The 16,661-nt window shown below is 39.0% G+C and overlaps 1 protein-coding gene and 1 long non-coding RNA gene across 2 annotated transcripts in view; one reads left to right on the top strand and one right to left on the bottom strand.

Moving 5' to 3' along the window:
- Positions 1-16,661, bottom strand: part of LOC131016821 (putative late blight resistance protein homolog R1C-3) — a 629,159-nt gene that overhangs the window by 359,782 nt on the left and 252,716 nt on the right. The window lies entirely within an intron of this gene.
- Positions 11,731-14,752, top strand: LOC131017063 (uncharacterized). Its single transcript, XR_009099379.1, has 3 exons — positions 11,731-12,017; positions 12,110-12,149; positions 13,775-14,752. It is a non-coding gene; the product is annotated as an uncharacterized LOC131017063 (long non-coding RNA).

The raw sequence follows: 16,661 nt of genomic DNA, 5'->3' as shown, positions 1-16,661 counted from the left end.
AAATTGAAAGGAATTCAAAAATTGTTTCTAACAAAGTCAACTCGCATGTCTAAAGGTCTAAAAGTGCGGCTGCTTCAATGATAATAAAAATAAGAAGATGACCTAATTTAAACTAACTATCTACGCGGCTCCTCTCCCAACTAAAGACCAAGGGATTAAATCCCTAAATGCCGTGTCTCAGCCCAACATGGGCTTTCGGCCCCTTCAAAAACATAAGCTCTCAAAATCATTAAAATAAGAGTTTTGGGCTTAATTAAATGTAAAATAATTAACTCTAAGCCCAATCTCTAAATCTCTCCACAAATTCACCAACTTCTTCAACCAATTTCTCGACTTTCAATATTTCTTCCATCTTCAAGCTTTCTTCTCCATCCATGCAATTCCTGCGCCAAAATGTCACAAACCATGTAAAATCATATAAAATCATGGCGAAACACACACTAAACTAAGTAGCTAAAATACACACATCAGCCATTGCAAAGCTCATTAGATGGATCAATATTTTTGAAAAGCATTATTATGCATCCTTCTTTCAATTTAATTTCATGACTCGGTAATCCTGAACACTTGATTGTGTTGAGATATTCAATCGAGAATACATGTTCATCAAGGTCCACTTGTCCATCTTCTTTGCAAATACTGTCTGAACTTAGGTAAACCCTTTCCTTGCTAGACATCAGAGACATGACGTAATCATTGATCGTATCAACCATCTCATTGGTGGGGGCCAAGATAGCTCTATTCTTAAATATTTCTGGATCAAATGCATTATTCATGACGTCATTATATGTGTTTTTCCACTATAGCTGCAATAGGATTTGTTGCATCGCGTATAAGGATATCTTCTGATAATGCCACAACAGATTCTCCATCACTAAGACTATGTCCGGGTATACCATCACCTATTTTAAGTATCCACTCTGCAAATTCTTTGGTTTCTTCTGCATCCGAACCAGAAGCTAGGGCTGGGAATCGGGTCGGGTTCGGGTACCCTACCCGAAAAAATCGGGTACCCGAACCCGAAAATACCCTAAATTTGCTACCCGAACCCGAACCCGAATTTAAAATCGGGTACCCTAATACCCGAGCCAATTCAAAGCAGCAGCAGCAAACCGAGCCCTAATTTCCATTGTTCCAATTCAAAGCAGCAGCAGGTTTCCAATTCCAATCCACTGGAAACCCATTGTTCCAATTTCCATTCGGAGCAGGAAAGACCGGTGCTTGAGGTCTGTAAAAACAAAAAACAAAAGAAGAAGAAGAAGAAGGAGAAGAAGAAGAAGAAGAAGGAGAAGAAGAAGAAGAAGCATACCTGCTGTGCTGTCGGAGCTCGGAGGTGGTGTCGCCTGGAGTGATGCTGGCTGCTGCGCGGTGCGGCGCGCCGTCGCCTGTGGGTGGATTTGATGGAAAACGGCGACGGGAAGTAGGAGGCGCGCGGAGGGACAACCGAACAGGGGGGAGGCCGAGTGGAAGCGCAGGAGGGCGATGGTGGACGGGCGAGGGGCGCCGGTGCGCCGCTGGGTCGCTGGGCCTGGGCGGTAGGCCGGAGGCGGGAGGGAGCAGGACGCGGGAGGGCTGTGGGAGTGGGCTGTGGGAGACTGGGAGTGGGCGGCGGAAGTTTAGGCTGGGGCGTGAGGGCTGGGACTTGATACTTAAAATTAGAGTAATTAATTTCACTTACTTAAAATTCGGGTATTTTCGGGTATACCCGATACCCGATCGGGTATACCCGATACCCGATTTTTTCAAAGCTTAAATACCCGACCCCGACCCCGACCCCGATTTTTTCGGGTATAGGGTACCCGATACCCGATTTTTTCGGGTCGGGTATCGGGTACCCGATTACCCGATCCCGAAATTCCCAGCCCTACCAGAAGCATTTGCCTGAAACCAAAATGTGTACCAATACATCTTATTCGAATTATCACTAAATCAAACAAAAATATCTATTGCTTTTATCGGCCTTATTGCCTTCCCTATACGTTGTATTATAGTCTTTTCATGAAAATATCCTAACTATACATAATTACATTTAAATGTTCACAAAATCAATCAAGATAAGCCATTTAACCTTACTGTGTCGTTTTGTAAAGTATGTAATCCATAGAAAAAAAGATCTATTACTACATTAGTTTTAATTAGCCTAATATAATTGACAAATGCCGTCGTATTCTATCAAGGTATTTGGATTTAGAATAAATTAATAAATTTTTGTTATTATCGCTGAACTTAATTTACTATAGTCGCCTTTATATAATATCTACTAAGGAATGAGGACTAATTCGAACAATGTAAGATAAAATTATTAAGATAAATACATAGATACAAACAATTAGTAATTTTTATATTTTAATATTTTTTATTTGAATTAAAATAATATTAATAAATTATCATGGTAATATAATTTTTTTTAAATATATATTTAGATTAAGATTAAAATACCTTAGTATAATAGGAAACCAAAAATATAATTAGGTGGATTTTATTTCTAACCAAAATACTATATGTAATATTTTTTATATATAGATTAAAATTTAGAAAACCAGTTACCTTATATTTATAGATCCAATCGGCTTTTTGCATTTTTTGCAATAATCTCCGATTTTGCTTCCTTTAGGAACACATGACTCATAATACCATGATTCTTCAGGGTGAAAGTCAATTATTGTGCCCTTGCAGATATAGTTTCCACTCTATAAATTGAAAGATAATTATTTTCTAATTCTGAAAATATTTTAAAATATGTATAGCAAATTAAAAATTACCTCAAATTTTTTCATCTCTTTAATTGTTTTCACTAAAGCAGGTTTCAACCATTCTTCACTTTTTACTTCTCGGCTAACGTTGGAAATATTAGCTATGGTGTTATTGTTGGAATCTTTCGTAAGACCGCGCCTGAAATTATTAGAAACGTGAAGAATATGTGAGAAACGGGTTATTAACAAAAAAAAATTAAATGACATCATAATTTTGACCTCAATATCCATGTGATATCGTTTTGGGACTAATACTATGTGACTTAGGACTTAAAAATAGATGTAATATGCTAGCATGGGAAAAAAATCACGCATCAAAAAGTCGATGCATGAATAAATGTTTACTCAAAATTTATTTGTATATATATATATATATATATATATATTTATTTATACAAACCTTAATATAAAATCTTTAACTTCTTGAATATCAGGGCTGATAAAAAATCTGGTTGCGTGCTTCATTGTGGAATCTTTGGTTACACCTAAAATAACATTTAAATTATTAGTAACGCTGCTTAAAGTTTATTTAGTTATATTTTAATAAATGAGTATTTGTAAATGATTAATAACATATGAACCTCTTAATGTTGATAACATAGCAAATTGTAAAGCTGTCATTACTGGTTCTTTATCCTCGCTTGATCTGCTTTCCATGAATATTTTGAGTTCATCGGCATATGATTCCCACAATACGCAAATTATTTGTGTGCCACTGTTACATATATAATTAAAAACATAATTTAAAATAAAATTAGAAATATTAATCATTATTCAACGAAAAATTTAGAAACTTACTCTGCATCAGCCAATGTTATGTCACACTTCTTAGAAATAATCATAATACGCAGCTCCTTCTTCCCAAAACCAATTCGATTCAATGAATACCATTACGTAGACTAACAAATAGATAATCTATATGAGTAAGAACAATAGATTTTGCTGCCGCCAAAAATCAACAAAATATACTTGTTTCCATTAAAACCAGATTCACACAATTCTACGCACTTTATAAATACATCAACGAATTTCGACGGGCTAAATAAATACCTCTACGTAGAAAGAGAGCAGAAACTTCAACTTACCAACCGGTAGAGCAGTGGAGAAAGAAAGCAGAACCGATGAGAATAGTTCACGTTAAAGATATAAAAATAATTATACACCTTTTTATAGATGAAATATAAGATTGTCAATTTGACAAAGAATTCTACCTTTGATAGGATTTATCTAAGAATTTGAGATTTATCTAAGAATTTGAGTCTATCTATAATTTGTTAATAATTGTGATGTTGATCAAATACATATCAATAATTAAAATTAAGAGAAAGAGTGCAGCAGCTCGAGTTTGACGGGGTTTTGCGGCAGGGCTTGCCTGGTTTGGGGTTCGGTAGTTTATAATTAATGCATAAGAAATTAAATATATATGATTGGGATATAATTAATCCATAAGAAATTAGATATAGAAATTTGTTGATGATAGGATCGAAATTAGATATATAGAAATTTGTTGATTAAAAAATTAAAAAAATAAGAATGAATGAGAATTGAGGAAAAATCGAGAAACTGAAATTATATAGTATAATTTGTAAATTAAAATTTATTAACAGGAGCCTTTCAATTTTCTTTTTGAGTAAGTAGAAACCATTATTATTATTATTATAAAAAAAAGGATACAAAATAAAATTTTAATTGCCAATGATAAACATTAGAAATATATATATATATATATATAATCTAATACCTTTGTTGTCGCTGGTTTTTTTTTTGGCTTGGATCATAAATACCCTTGTTTTAGTGAACATAAAAAGTTATTCCTGTCTTGGCTTTACCTAATATGGACAAACGGGTTAAAAGTAAATATATAGACAAAATAAGCAGCTTATTAGAAGGATTATAAGAATACAATGTTATTTTGCGATAAAACTATATCTCTCCTACCTTAATTATGCTCGGGATTATATCTTGCAAAAAGGATTAACATAATCAAGCCGCCCCATTTCTCGGCATTTCCGTAATATGATTAGGTTCGAAATTAGAATTATAGAAATTTATTGATTAAAAAATTAGAAAAAATAAGAATGAATGAGAATTGAGGAAAATTAGAATAGAGTGATTCTATTACGCCACGTAGGATAGAGCTTATTTTACTTTTATATATATATAGATTAAAGTAAAATGCTTTTCTCTCAATACAATTATCGGTTCTCCCTTTTTTTTTTTTTTTTATTTAAAACATAACACACTCTCTCTCTCTCAATTATTAAAACTGAAACTCTCTCTATATTATCGAGAAAGGAACGCTGCATCTCTCTCTTTCTCACAACAGCCGCTCGGCTCTCTCAATCAAACCATCGCCGTCGCCCCTCTTCCCGGCGAGTCATCGTCGGAAACCACCTCTCTCTCCCTCGCGTACATCGAACGGCAGATGATCATAGGAGGCAGTCGCCGCTGCTGCTCTGCTCTGGGCCGCGACCAGCGGCGCTTAGCCTTTGGCCGCGCCGCCCCACTCAGCCGCCTCCACCTGAAGTCGACGAGTCAGCTGTCGCCGAGGAGTCCGCCACCGACTGCTGCTGTTCTGGAGTTGGCGTGAGATGACAGAACAGCTGCTGCCGACAGAGGCCAGCTCGCCGGCTGCCTTCCTCCGAAGTTGGCGCCGCCTCGTTCTGTAAGTCCGGCGACTGTAGACATCGTTCGAGCCACGCCGTTGCTGTCGTTCTCGGGCTCCGATGAGGCCGTAGGAGGTTGCCGTTTCCAGCGTTTCTCCGGATTTTGAAGCCGAAGAGAGCTCCATCGTCGCTGTCATCTCTTCGAAGCCGAGCGCGTTTTGCTGAGGTTGGGCGGATGAAGGTAAGTCGCCGTTGCTTAGTTTGGAGTCCGGCGAGCGGTCGCCGCCTCCCTCCACGATGCCGCTGCTGTTATTTCTCAGATTCTACCGAGGTAGCAAGAGCGTCATCGTCGTCGTCTCGGTTCGACCGAACAGGGCCGCGTCCCTCCTTCCTAATAACTAAGTTCGAAGCTTGTCTACTTGAAGTTTTAGTTCTCTATATTGTTTATGCAAGGGCTAGTGGCGTGTTCTTTTGGTTCTCATGCTATTTAGTATTTCTTGATGCATTTGCCTTGTTTAAGGATTCTAGTCTGATGATTCTATAGCAGAATTATGCCATTAATCAATATCTCAGTACTTCTTATACTAAACATAGGTTTTGTTGGTATGTGAATGCGAAGCATGTAAATGGAGAGAGTAAACTGGGATAATAATTACCTTGAATGATGCTTGGTTGATGTTCTGCTATGTTATGAATGATGATCTTGTTTCGTTTAAAATCCTTTGCAGGTGCTAAGGATTTTAGGTAAGTGAGGATGGCTTTTAAAGGGAGTAAATACTGAACTTAAGGAGAGGATGATAGTGTGAAAAGATGGTAGTGCGGATGAATTGTAGAAGCGTGGTTGAAGAATTAAAGATGAGATTTGCCTGCTGACATTTGAGATTTGTTTGCTGAATTCTTTTTGACTATGTAGGAGTGGAAAAAGAAAAGCTAAGCACGGGTGAGCATAGGTGAATAGAGTGGCTGAGGGAGCATGGCGTGCTAGATTTAATACACGGAATAATATCTAAATTAATAACGTAGATTTAATTCTTCACAAGCCGGAATAAATTCACGACTCAAGAAATAAAAATAGAAAAATAATTCTATTGTGATTAATAAATAACATGACTTAACTAAGTCAGTTATGAATCTGAACTGAATCATTATTGGCTTACTCAATAATTCTCATCGCGGTTTTACTCACGCGAAGCTAACTGGCTTAGTAATAAAATAATAACCTTGCTTCAATTAGAATATAATCCAGTGTCATAAGCTGAATTTAAATCATAAATAATTACTGGACTTGATTTACTGAAAGATGAAATAAAAATCATCGTATTACTGGATTTAAATATAATAAAAGAGCGGGCTACTACATACTACCCCTCTTAACAAAAATTTCGTCCCGAAATTTGCATATCTCTGCTAAATGTTTCGGGTACTTCTCTCACATCTTATCCTCAAGCTCTCTTTCCACTTCTTTCTAACTATCATATCTCCATTGGACCTTATCCAATGCAATCGACTTATTACTCAATTGCCGAATTTTATGATCTAGCATCATCTGAGGTCTCTCTTCATAACTCAAGTCTGGTTCTAAGATCATTTCTTCTTAGTAAACCACATGGTTTGGGTCGAAAATATATATATATATCCTCTCAATTGTGACACGTGAAATACGTTATGCACATTTCCAAAGCTAGGTGGCAAAGCCAACCTATACGCTATTGGACCTATCTTTTGCAATATCTCGTAAGGACTTATAACTCTGGGTCTAAGCTGTCCTTTAACTCCAAATCTATGCATCCCCTTTGAGGGTGAAACCTTAAAAAAAAACTTTGTCTCCTATCTCGAAACTTTGTCTCACATCTTATAGGCAAACTCAATTAGTGACAACACATTCTCCCGATTTACTCCTCTATCAAGGATAGTAGTTCTTATCATATCTTCTATCGTCTGCTATGCTAAAATTCATCCTTGTACCCAACTCTTTATGTAACTCATCCAAAAACGTGATGTAATATTTTTTTTTTTTTGAGGTGATCTACACCGGTACTCAATGCAATCTTATAATGTCACGAACATACAATTGTGCTAACTTATCTGGTCCATACGCGATTAGGATCGGTATGAAATGTGCAGATTTTGTTAGTCGATCTACAATCACCCAAATTGCTGTATTTCCTCTTTGACTTTTTGGTAAAGCTATCACAAAATCCATCGCTATGTGATCCCATTTCCACTCGGGAATCTCCAACGGTTTTAACTTCCCATAGGGTCGTTGGTGTAATGCTTTCACTTGCTGACAAGCTAAGCATCGCTCTACAAACGAAGCTATGTCTCATTTCATTCCGTCCCACAAAAATCTATTTTTCACAACCTGATACATCTTTGTGCCTCCTGGGTGGGCGGTGTAAGGCGTGTCATGAGTCTCACTCATGATCGTATTCTTAAGTTCATCATCGCGGGGAATGCATATTCTCCCCTCAAATAAGATAGCATTGTCTGATGCTTTTTGATAACTCTTGAGATCTCATGCTCTTATCCTTTCTCGTAACTTGTTCATTGTCTCATCTTTCCTTGTGCTTCAATCACCATTTTCCTCAAACTAGGCATCGTCGCAACAATACTTGCTATCGTCCCTGGTGGTTTTATCATCTCTATCCTCATCTTGTCAAAGTCCTTTATAAGCTCATTCTCTCTCGTGAGAAGACATCCTAACTTTGACGAGACCTTTCGGCTCAATGCATCGGCTACTACATTGGCCTTACCAGGGTGATAGTTAATGTCGCATTTAACATCCTTTACTAATTCGAGCCATCTCCTTTGCCTCATGTTAATATCCTTATGTTTGAAAAAGTATTTCAAAGTTTTGTGGTCCGTGAAAATCTCACATCTAACTCCGTAGAGTGATGTCTCCAAATTTTCAGGGCATGCACAACGGCTGCAAGCTCTAAATCATGCGTTGGATAATTTATCTCGTGGGGTCTAAGTTGTCGTGATGCATAGACTATAACTCTTCCTTCTTGCATCAAAACACATCCTAGCCCATTCTTTGACGCATCTTTGTAGATGGTATACTCTTTATCCATTTCCGGGACTAGCAGCACTGGTGCTGTAGTCAATTTCCTTTAAGCTCTTAAAAACTCTCTTTACACTCCTCTTTCCAATTGTACTTAGCTTCTTTTCTCGGTCTTGCTATCATGGAAAATCCTTCAATAAACCTCTGATGGTATCCTGCTAAGCCTAAAAAGTTGTGAATCTCATTAGGCGTAGTTGGTGATCTCCACTCATGTACAGCTTGTACCTTGGCGGGGTCAACTTTAATTTCTTCGGATGATACAATATGTCCTAGAAAAGTTACTTCGTTCAACCAAAACTCGCACTTGGTGAATTTGGCAAAAAAACTTCTCAACTCTTAGCGTTTCTAACATCGTTCTCAAATGTTTTGGCGCTCCTGCTCATTCTTCGAATAGATGAGAATATCATCTATGAAAACTAGGACAAATTTATCCAGTTATTGATGAAAACTCGATTCATGTGATCCATGAAAACTACTGGTGCCTTCGTCAAACCGAATGGCATAACTATGAACTCATAATGCTCATAGCTCATTTGAAAAGCTGTCTTAGGTATATCATTCTGTCAAAATTTCAACTGGTGGTAATCTGATCCCAAGTCAACTTTCAAGAAAAAGCTCGCTCCTCGTAATTGATCAAACAAGTCATCTATCCTCGGCAAAGGATATTTGTTCTTGAGTGTCAATTTATTCAGCTCTCGATAATCTATGCACATTCTTAACGTGCCATCCTTCTTTTTGACAAAAAGGACTGGTGCTCCCCACGGGGATACACTAGGTCTAATAAAACCTAACTCGAGCAATTCTTGTAGCTGAATCTTCAGCTCTTGTAGCTCCTTAGGCGCCATTCTATAGGGTGCCTTCGACACTAGTGCTGATCCAGGTTCTAGGTCAATAGTGAACTCCAACTGTCTTGTTGGTGGCAATCCTGGTAAGACCTCGGGAAATACATCTCTATATTCCCTTACCACTGCTACATCCTCAAAGTTTTTACTTGATTCTCCTTCATCCTTCAAGTAAACTAGGTAAGCTTGTGCTCCTTTCTTCTTTACCAATTTCGACGCCTGAAGTGCCGAAACGATTGGAACTCTCTTCTTTCTATCAATGCCGTGAAACATGTCTGTTCCTTCCCAGGTGGTTGGAAAATTATCTGTCTCTTCTTACAATCAATCGGGGCAAAGTTCTCTGCTAACCAGTCCATCCTTAGAATAATGTCTACGTTCCACATAGGCATTAAGTGCAAAGTTCTTGTTTTCATCTTTAGTGATCCTAACTCAAACTCTAATTTAGAAATCATGTGAGAAACTGTAGTAGCTCTTCCTACAGGAGTGATTACTCTCAACTTGGGACTAGCCCGTTTTGGTTCGAGTTTGAAGGTAACATGCTTCAAACACTTAAAGAATGCGAGGCTCCTGTATTAAACAGGATTCTAACTGGTGCATCCAATAACTTGCCCATACTACCTTAAAGTCCTGCCTTAAACCGGCACATAAAACTCAGACATCTCTTCATCAGTATCCATCTTCTGATGAGCAAATCGTGATAGCTCACAGAATTCTCGGTTATACTCTACAACCGATTTCTTTTCTTGCATCAAACTTCGATAATCAGCCTCTCGTTGCTTACTGTACTCCTTGGTACATATTTCTCAAGAGTAGCCTTGAATTGTTCTCAGGTGTAGTTTACCAGTTGCTCGGGTGTTAAAGTCCTCTGACGTGCCTCTCACTAGTCTTATACATCAAAAGAATCTACTAGGATAACTCAAAAGTTGTAAGGGTTCAACCCTAGAATGACATCAAAACAAATTATTCAAGAGACTCAAATGAATGACCAGAGGGTAGAATGAAGTAACTACCAGGTCGAACAAAATGACCTAGAGTAATAACCCATCTGGCTTTTCAACCGAAAGTTGAAACACATGGGTTTATAAACCCAAAACACGTCTACTGAGATTTGGATCATGCGGACTGGCCAGGTCCAACATAATCACTCCCCAGTCACACGGGATATACTATCCCGAACTTGGAAATTCTGTGTCTTCTAAACCCTCAACATACTATATTTAACAAAACTTAAGTTCACACCAGCAAGCTAAAAGCTTAAACTTAGGGTCCTATGTTCTAGACTCTTGTTTCGAAAGTTCAATATTTTTCGACTCTCCTCTCATGTTGCGGTGGTGGTGGCGGAGTATTATCCCGCCTATCCTTCACATCACACTCTTGATGACATCTTTGAGGCATTTTTTGAAATCACAAAAGGAAAACTCAACTCGACCAACGCTCTAAGCATCCTCGAAACTCAAGTTCAATTTACTAACTCAACTTTAAGGAAACCCTCACGGTCACCTTAACATTCATCTGTAAGGCAATAAGCACTCACGAAATGCTAACAAAAAGACCACTCTGGTCAACCTAATATATCCATCAGTAGAATGCCTCTTTTTAGAGGACTTACATAAAGGGGTTATATAAACCCTACAAAAACCATAGTATCTATCGTAATGTCCCTTCTAAACCGACACTATTAATAGTATTATGTCTCGGTCTGGACCTCTTACGGTAATTTCTACCAGTTAACTCATCTAGTTGCTACTTTAGCACACTAGGAACATCCATCTATCTAACATCATTAGGGAACTATATTCGTATACTTATCTATCAGCATGTCAAAAGCTCAAGTACCAGTATCTCCTAAGTAAGTTATATACATCGCAATGTAATTGAAACTAATCAAAAAACGAGGGTGTACCGCTCATACTCTCAAGATCATCCTTAGCTCTAGTCTACATCGACTTTTCTTCTTATCCTCATCAACTCTAGCCCTCCTCGGCTACTTCTCATCCTCATTATCGTTTATCATTTATCATCTTTGGTAACTGATACTCAAGGATCGACTCGATATCTACTACACTCTTCTAGAGTCCCTGGTAGAAAACAGGCATCCGGTCAGTAGATCCGCATAGAAAATCTGGGCATCTGTAATAAATCCCATCTCCTGTGGGTCCAGCACTCAAGACTACACGTCCCATCATATTGAGAGGCTTTCTTCCTTGCTTGTAATACCCCGTTTCCCTGAGTTAAATTTAGAATTTATTTTTGAACTTAGATATTAAGTTGATTCACGCCGGATAAAAGAAAATGAATTTATTTTTAATTCCAACAAAAATGATTTACAAAAATATTTGTAAATTTAGTTATTAAATTTATATGCATTCCATATTTATTTAATTTAGCATTCAAGTATTTTTCACGAGATATTTTTTTAGCGAATACTGAGCGATTATTACAGTTTTCATAATACAACCCGGAAGATATTTTTTTTATCTACACCTACCCACCATTTCCACCCACTCTCCCCACTCACACTTTCCACTCTCCCCACTCACACTTCACACCATACTTTGCCCCCCACCAAAATAAACTTTAGCCATAATACTCATTCCCTTCCACTCACCATTTCTCCTACATACCAAGGAACTAAGTGCAGAGCTACACCCACACAAGTTCAGCTATACCACACGGACATCCCTATCACTTCACTCATTCTGAAAATTTTCATTTGCTCACCAAGATCATTTCGACAGAATCCAGCACACAAGTAAGATTTTTAAATCAGTTTCTTTACATTCGTCCCTATGAATAAGAGCCTTCATTTAAATGGTATTCATATCTATGAACCTTCTTTTCCAGCAAACAAACAGGATCAACACTCACTGAAATTTCTCACAAGGTAGCCATTTGATTTCTTTTACCTCTGCTCATAAATCGAACTTCAAGCTGCAAGCTTGTTCAAAGCTATATACAATTTGATATATACCAGCAACGCATTTCATTAAAATGACATTCATAATCATAAGCATACAATCTGTATATATATATATATATTCATACATCAGAGCACGATTTATAAAAGAAGAAGTAGAGGAGGACGACTTTTTGAAGCTTGGTTTCTCCATGTCTCAGTTCTTGCTTCTAGCTTGTTGAGTGAGTGTTGTGTTTCTTGCTGAGTCGAGTCAAGGAGAGGGTTGTGTAGAGTCGAGAGGTAGAGGGAGGCTAGGGCTCGGCGGCGGCTTCGCCGTTGTTGTCCGGCCGAGGATGGAGCATGAGAGATGAGGGCGGTAGCTGGTCTGGGTAGAGGTTAGGGCTCCGGCGGGCGGCTCCGGCTGCTGCTCGTCGGCGGGAGTCACAGAGAGAGTTCCGAGGGTGATAAGAGGGCGGCGATGGTGGCGGCATGAAGCTGCTGCCGTCGGCCAAAGTTCAGCGGAGGGAGGTAGAGTCGGCGGACGGCGGCTGCGTGCTACCTCCGTCCATGTGCTTGGGCGTGTGTAGAAAGTCGAGGGTGGCGCGGCCTACTGCTGCTGCACCTCCGGCGAGTTCAGTGGTGGCGGTTTTCGCCCAAGAAAGAAGAGTGGGGTGGGCGGATCTTTCAACCGAGATGTAGTGGTTACCGCCGCTTGCTCCGGCGAGCTCCAGCAACCGTGAGTTCAAGCAGTCGAGAGAGAGAAGCCGAGGGAGGTGGCGGCGTTGTCGTCGTCGCCCAGGAGAGAGAGAGAGGTCAGAGAGAAAGCTGGTGGCGGCAGCTCGTCGCTGCTGCGTCTCCGGCGAGCGTCCGGCGCGAGGTGGCAGGGAGCCGAGAGAGGGAGAGGAGAGGTTGATGTTGTGTGTGTGAGTGTGTTTCTGTGTTATGCGTGTGTGTGTGTGAGAGCCGAGGATGGCGCGGCTTCTCGCCGCTGCTCCTCCGGCGAGCGTCCGCGGCGGACAAGATCGTCCGAGAGAGAGAGAGAGAATAGAGAGGGAGAGAGTGAATTGGGATGGGGGCGCAGCGTGAAGATTAGGAAGGTGGAGAAATGGGATGTTGGGCTTTAGGTTTGGGCCAAGTGTTGGGCCGAATTTTGTTTTATTTTATTTATCAGTTGGGCCGGTTTTTATTAAATCTGTTGGGCCTTTATTAATCTATTTAATTGGGCTGTGCAGTTTTCTTTATTTAAAATGGACTACACTATTTAATTAATTAGACTTATTAAGTTTGATTAATTATTTTAATTTGCATAATAATATTATATTATTATTATGTGCATATTTAAGAAAATTTCTTATTATATGCTAAGCATGATAAGATTTGCATTATATTTTGCAATAAGAATATTTATGATTTAATTGGTTTTATTTATAATTCCAATTATTAAAAAAGATGAGTAAGAATATTGTTGGTGTTCTTAACTCAAGAGAAATATTTTCAATTATTTATTCATTAAATTTTGAAAACCCGGATAAGTGAATCATAGAATATTAAGCACTACACCATGACTTAAGATTAGAATTCAAGGAGACCTATTGAGAATAGATTTCTTGTAGGCTTTGAGCATCAGGAGGATTAGCACTGTTATTCCGATTCAGAGATAACGTTAAACGACAGGCATTGCCTATACAGGTGGGCTTATTTTTCAAAAGTATGATTTAGCTATTGAGCTTAAATATTCGTGTAATATAAACTGTTTATCCAATAAAATATTTTTGTGCACTCTACCATGTTTAAGGCTCGTACAGTTAATCAATTGAGGTTCTCTTATGACCTAACACGTTGTTTGAGAATTGTGTACACTTGTTAGCTGACTCGGTGGGTTGATCTCCATCGGGCACTAACCAGAGGCGTTATAAGGGTGCTCGACGGGATGTGTTCCGGAGCATGGTAATGATAGGCCTGTCTGGATTAATTTCCGAGGTTTATTATACTTGGCTGGGTTACGCCCTCAGTTCAAGTCAGCGGGAGACAGAGATCCGTCGGTGGCTAGAGGTCCGGGATCACAGCGAGTAACAGAATGGAGTGTGCAAACGCGCGCAAAAATAATTAAGTATATATATATGAAAATGTTTTAACATGCATAGAAGTTATTTCTCTTTAAAACCTTCTATGTCATGTCAGTAAGATTGGATAAACTGTTCTTCAGATTATGAAATGCTTTAAAAGTTGCAGCCCACTAAGTACATTAGTACTTAGCCCAAAATTACTTTCAAATGTTTTCAGGTTAATGGCTGGTGATGACGGGGCAGAGCTGAGGCTAGGGTTCAACTCCGTATTTTGTCTTCCGCTATTGCACTAGCTTTTATTTGTCTTTTGTTTCTCCAACTTAAGACTTTTATGTTAAATTATGAATTATGTTTTTATCGAGCTTAAACTATCAACTTCTAGCTCTATGTTATTTAACGTTGGTTATCGGAAGCATGAAACCGAACTTGTGATCCTAAGGCTTTGAATGTTGTTGATTGATTAGTATCACTTGATTTCTATCTTTCTTCATTCAAAGGGCATTGCCCAACATTTTTATTCTATTATCTGAATTTCACAAGGTTCTTCCCTTGTTCATTTATATGATTTTAGTCGTACCCCAGTTATAGTTTATTCCTTCAAGAATTGGGGTGTGACAGAATGGTATCAGAGCATGAGTTTCCTTTCATGTTTCTGATAACCATAAGCTTTTCAATGTCGAGTCTAGAATAGTATCTCTAGACTTCTAAGAAAATTTGTTGACCCTCAGCTCGCCGTCACACTGCCGCAACAAAAGGTACGACTTAAAAATTTCAATGATTTTAAATGCTTTCAAAGTTTTTAAGAAGTGCGCGCTTTCAATGTATGATGTTATATGAATTGCTTATCGCTTTCATATTGTTATTTTGAGCCTTTAACTCATATAACCAATGTATGTATGTATGTCGTGTTTGGGACTACCCGAGCCCTTAACGAATCAATGAATTTATGGTCGAGTTAGATTTCATTAATCTTTCCGGATTAAGAAAATTTTTATGAAAGGGGCATTTATTGTCCATATGTTTAAAGGTTTCAAAAGAAACAAATGATTAAATGAATGAAAAGTTTTATGTTATCGTGTTAGGTCCACTGCCTGTACGATATGAATTATGAGTCTCTTACAAATCGTTTGAGTACTACCCAAGGATACTTTAGAAATGTTAGTCGTGAAAGCTCCGCTTGATCGATTTAAGTAAGGAATGATAAGATAGCAACGTTTAACATAGATATGTTACAACGTAGAAGAAATGTCATGAGATTAAGGTTTCACTTAAGTTATTCCACTTAAGTTTAGATTAGTTTCCACGTAGAACTAGTCTTTCACATGGTTACACTATAGAAGCGATATATCTCGTGTATATCTATGTATGTATATATGTATGCATGCATGCAGAATAAGTCTCACTTTTGTGTTATTTTCGTTCGTAAATCAGAATGGAAGACGCACCAAGAAGACGCGGTAGGGGACGAGGACGTGGTCGTGGTCGTGGACGCGGCAGGGGATTCATCCCTGAAGAGCCAATCCAACAAGTAGCACCAAATCGTACTGCTGAAGAGAAGTTTCGCAAGGAAAAACCTCCAACATTTGACGGGCTGGGCGATCCAACAGACGCCGAAAAGTGGGTTAGGGCCATAGAGCGTATCTTTAACTACATCCGTTGCGATGACGAAGACAAAGTAACTTGTGCAACCTACCAACTGGTGGACGAAGCCGACTTCTGGTGGGAATCGGTGAGGCGCACAATGACTGAGGAACAGTGGGAAAATTTCACTTGGGAAGATTTCAAGACTGAATTATATGAGAAATACATACCGGGATGCTATAGACAGAAGAAGCAGAATGAGTTCTGGAATCTGAAGCAGAGGGCTGGGACAGTTACTGAGTACGATAGAGCCTTCAATCAGCTATCAAGATATGCTCCGACGCTGGTGGACACTGATGAGAAGCGTGCAGAAAAATTCAGGAATGGACTGCGCCACGAGATATCAATCTCCCTAGCAAGCCAGGGAGGTCTCACCTACGCACAAACTTTGAGCAGGGCTCTTACCATTGAGTCATTGCTACCAAAGGAAAAAGGGAAAGCTCCGGGACAGTCTGGATTTGTACCACCTCAAGATGGTGGTAAAGGAAAAAGAAAGTGGAACGAAGGAACTGGAGGAAACCCTGGAAATGGAAATGGGAAGAAACCATGGGTTGCTAACCAAAATCAGAATCAGCGTCAGAACCAACAGCCGCAAGCAATGGGACGACCACTCTGCCCAAAGTGTCAGCGACCTCATTCAGGGGAATGCCTAAAAGGAATGAATATATGCTATAGATGTGGGGAAACTGGGCACTATGCTTCAGTATGTCCGAAAAAGAACGGAGGAGCACCTCAACAGCAAAACCCCAGAAATCAACAGCGACAAAATCAGGGTCCTGGAGGACAACGGGGA

This window comes from Salvia miltiorrhiza, chromosome 3 (assembly GCF_028751815.1).
Source record: "Salvia miltiorrhiza cultivar Shanhuang (shh) chromosome 3, IMPLAD_Smil_shh, whole genome shotgun sequence".
NCBI lineage: Eukaryota > Viridiplantae > Streptophyta > Magnoliopsida > Lamiales > Lamiaceae > Salvia > Salvia miltiorrhiza.
Note: the sequence above shows the minus strand (reverse complement) of the source record. Positions and strands in the feature narration are given on the sequence as shown.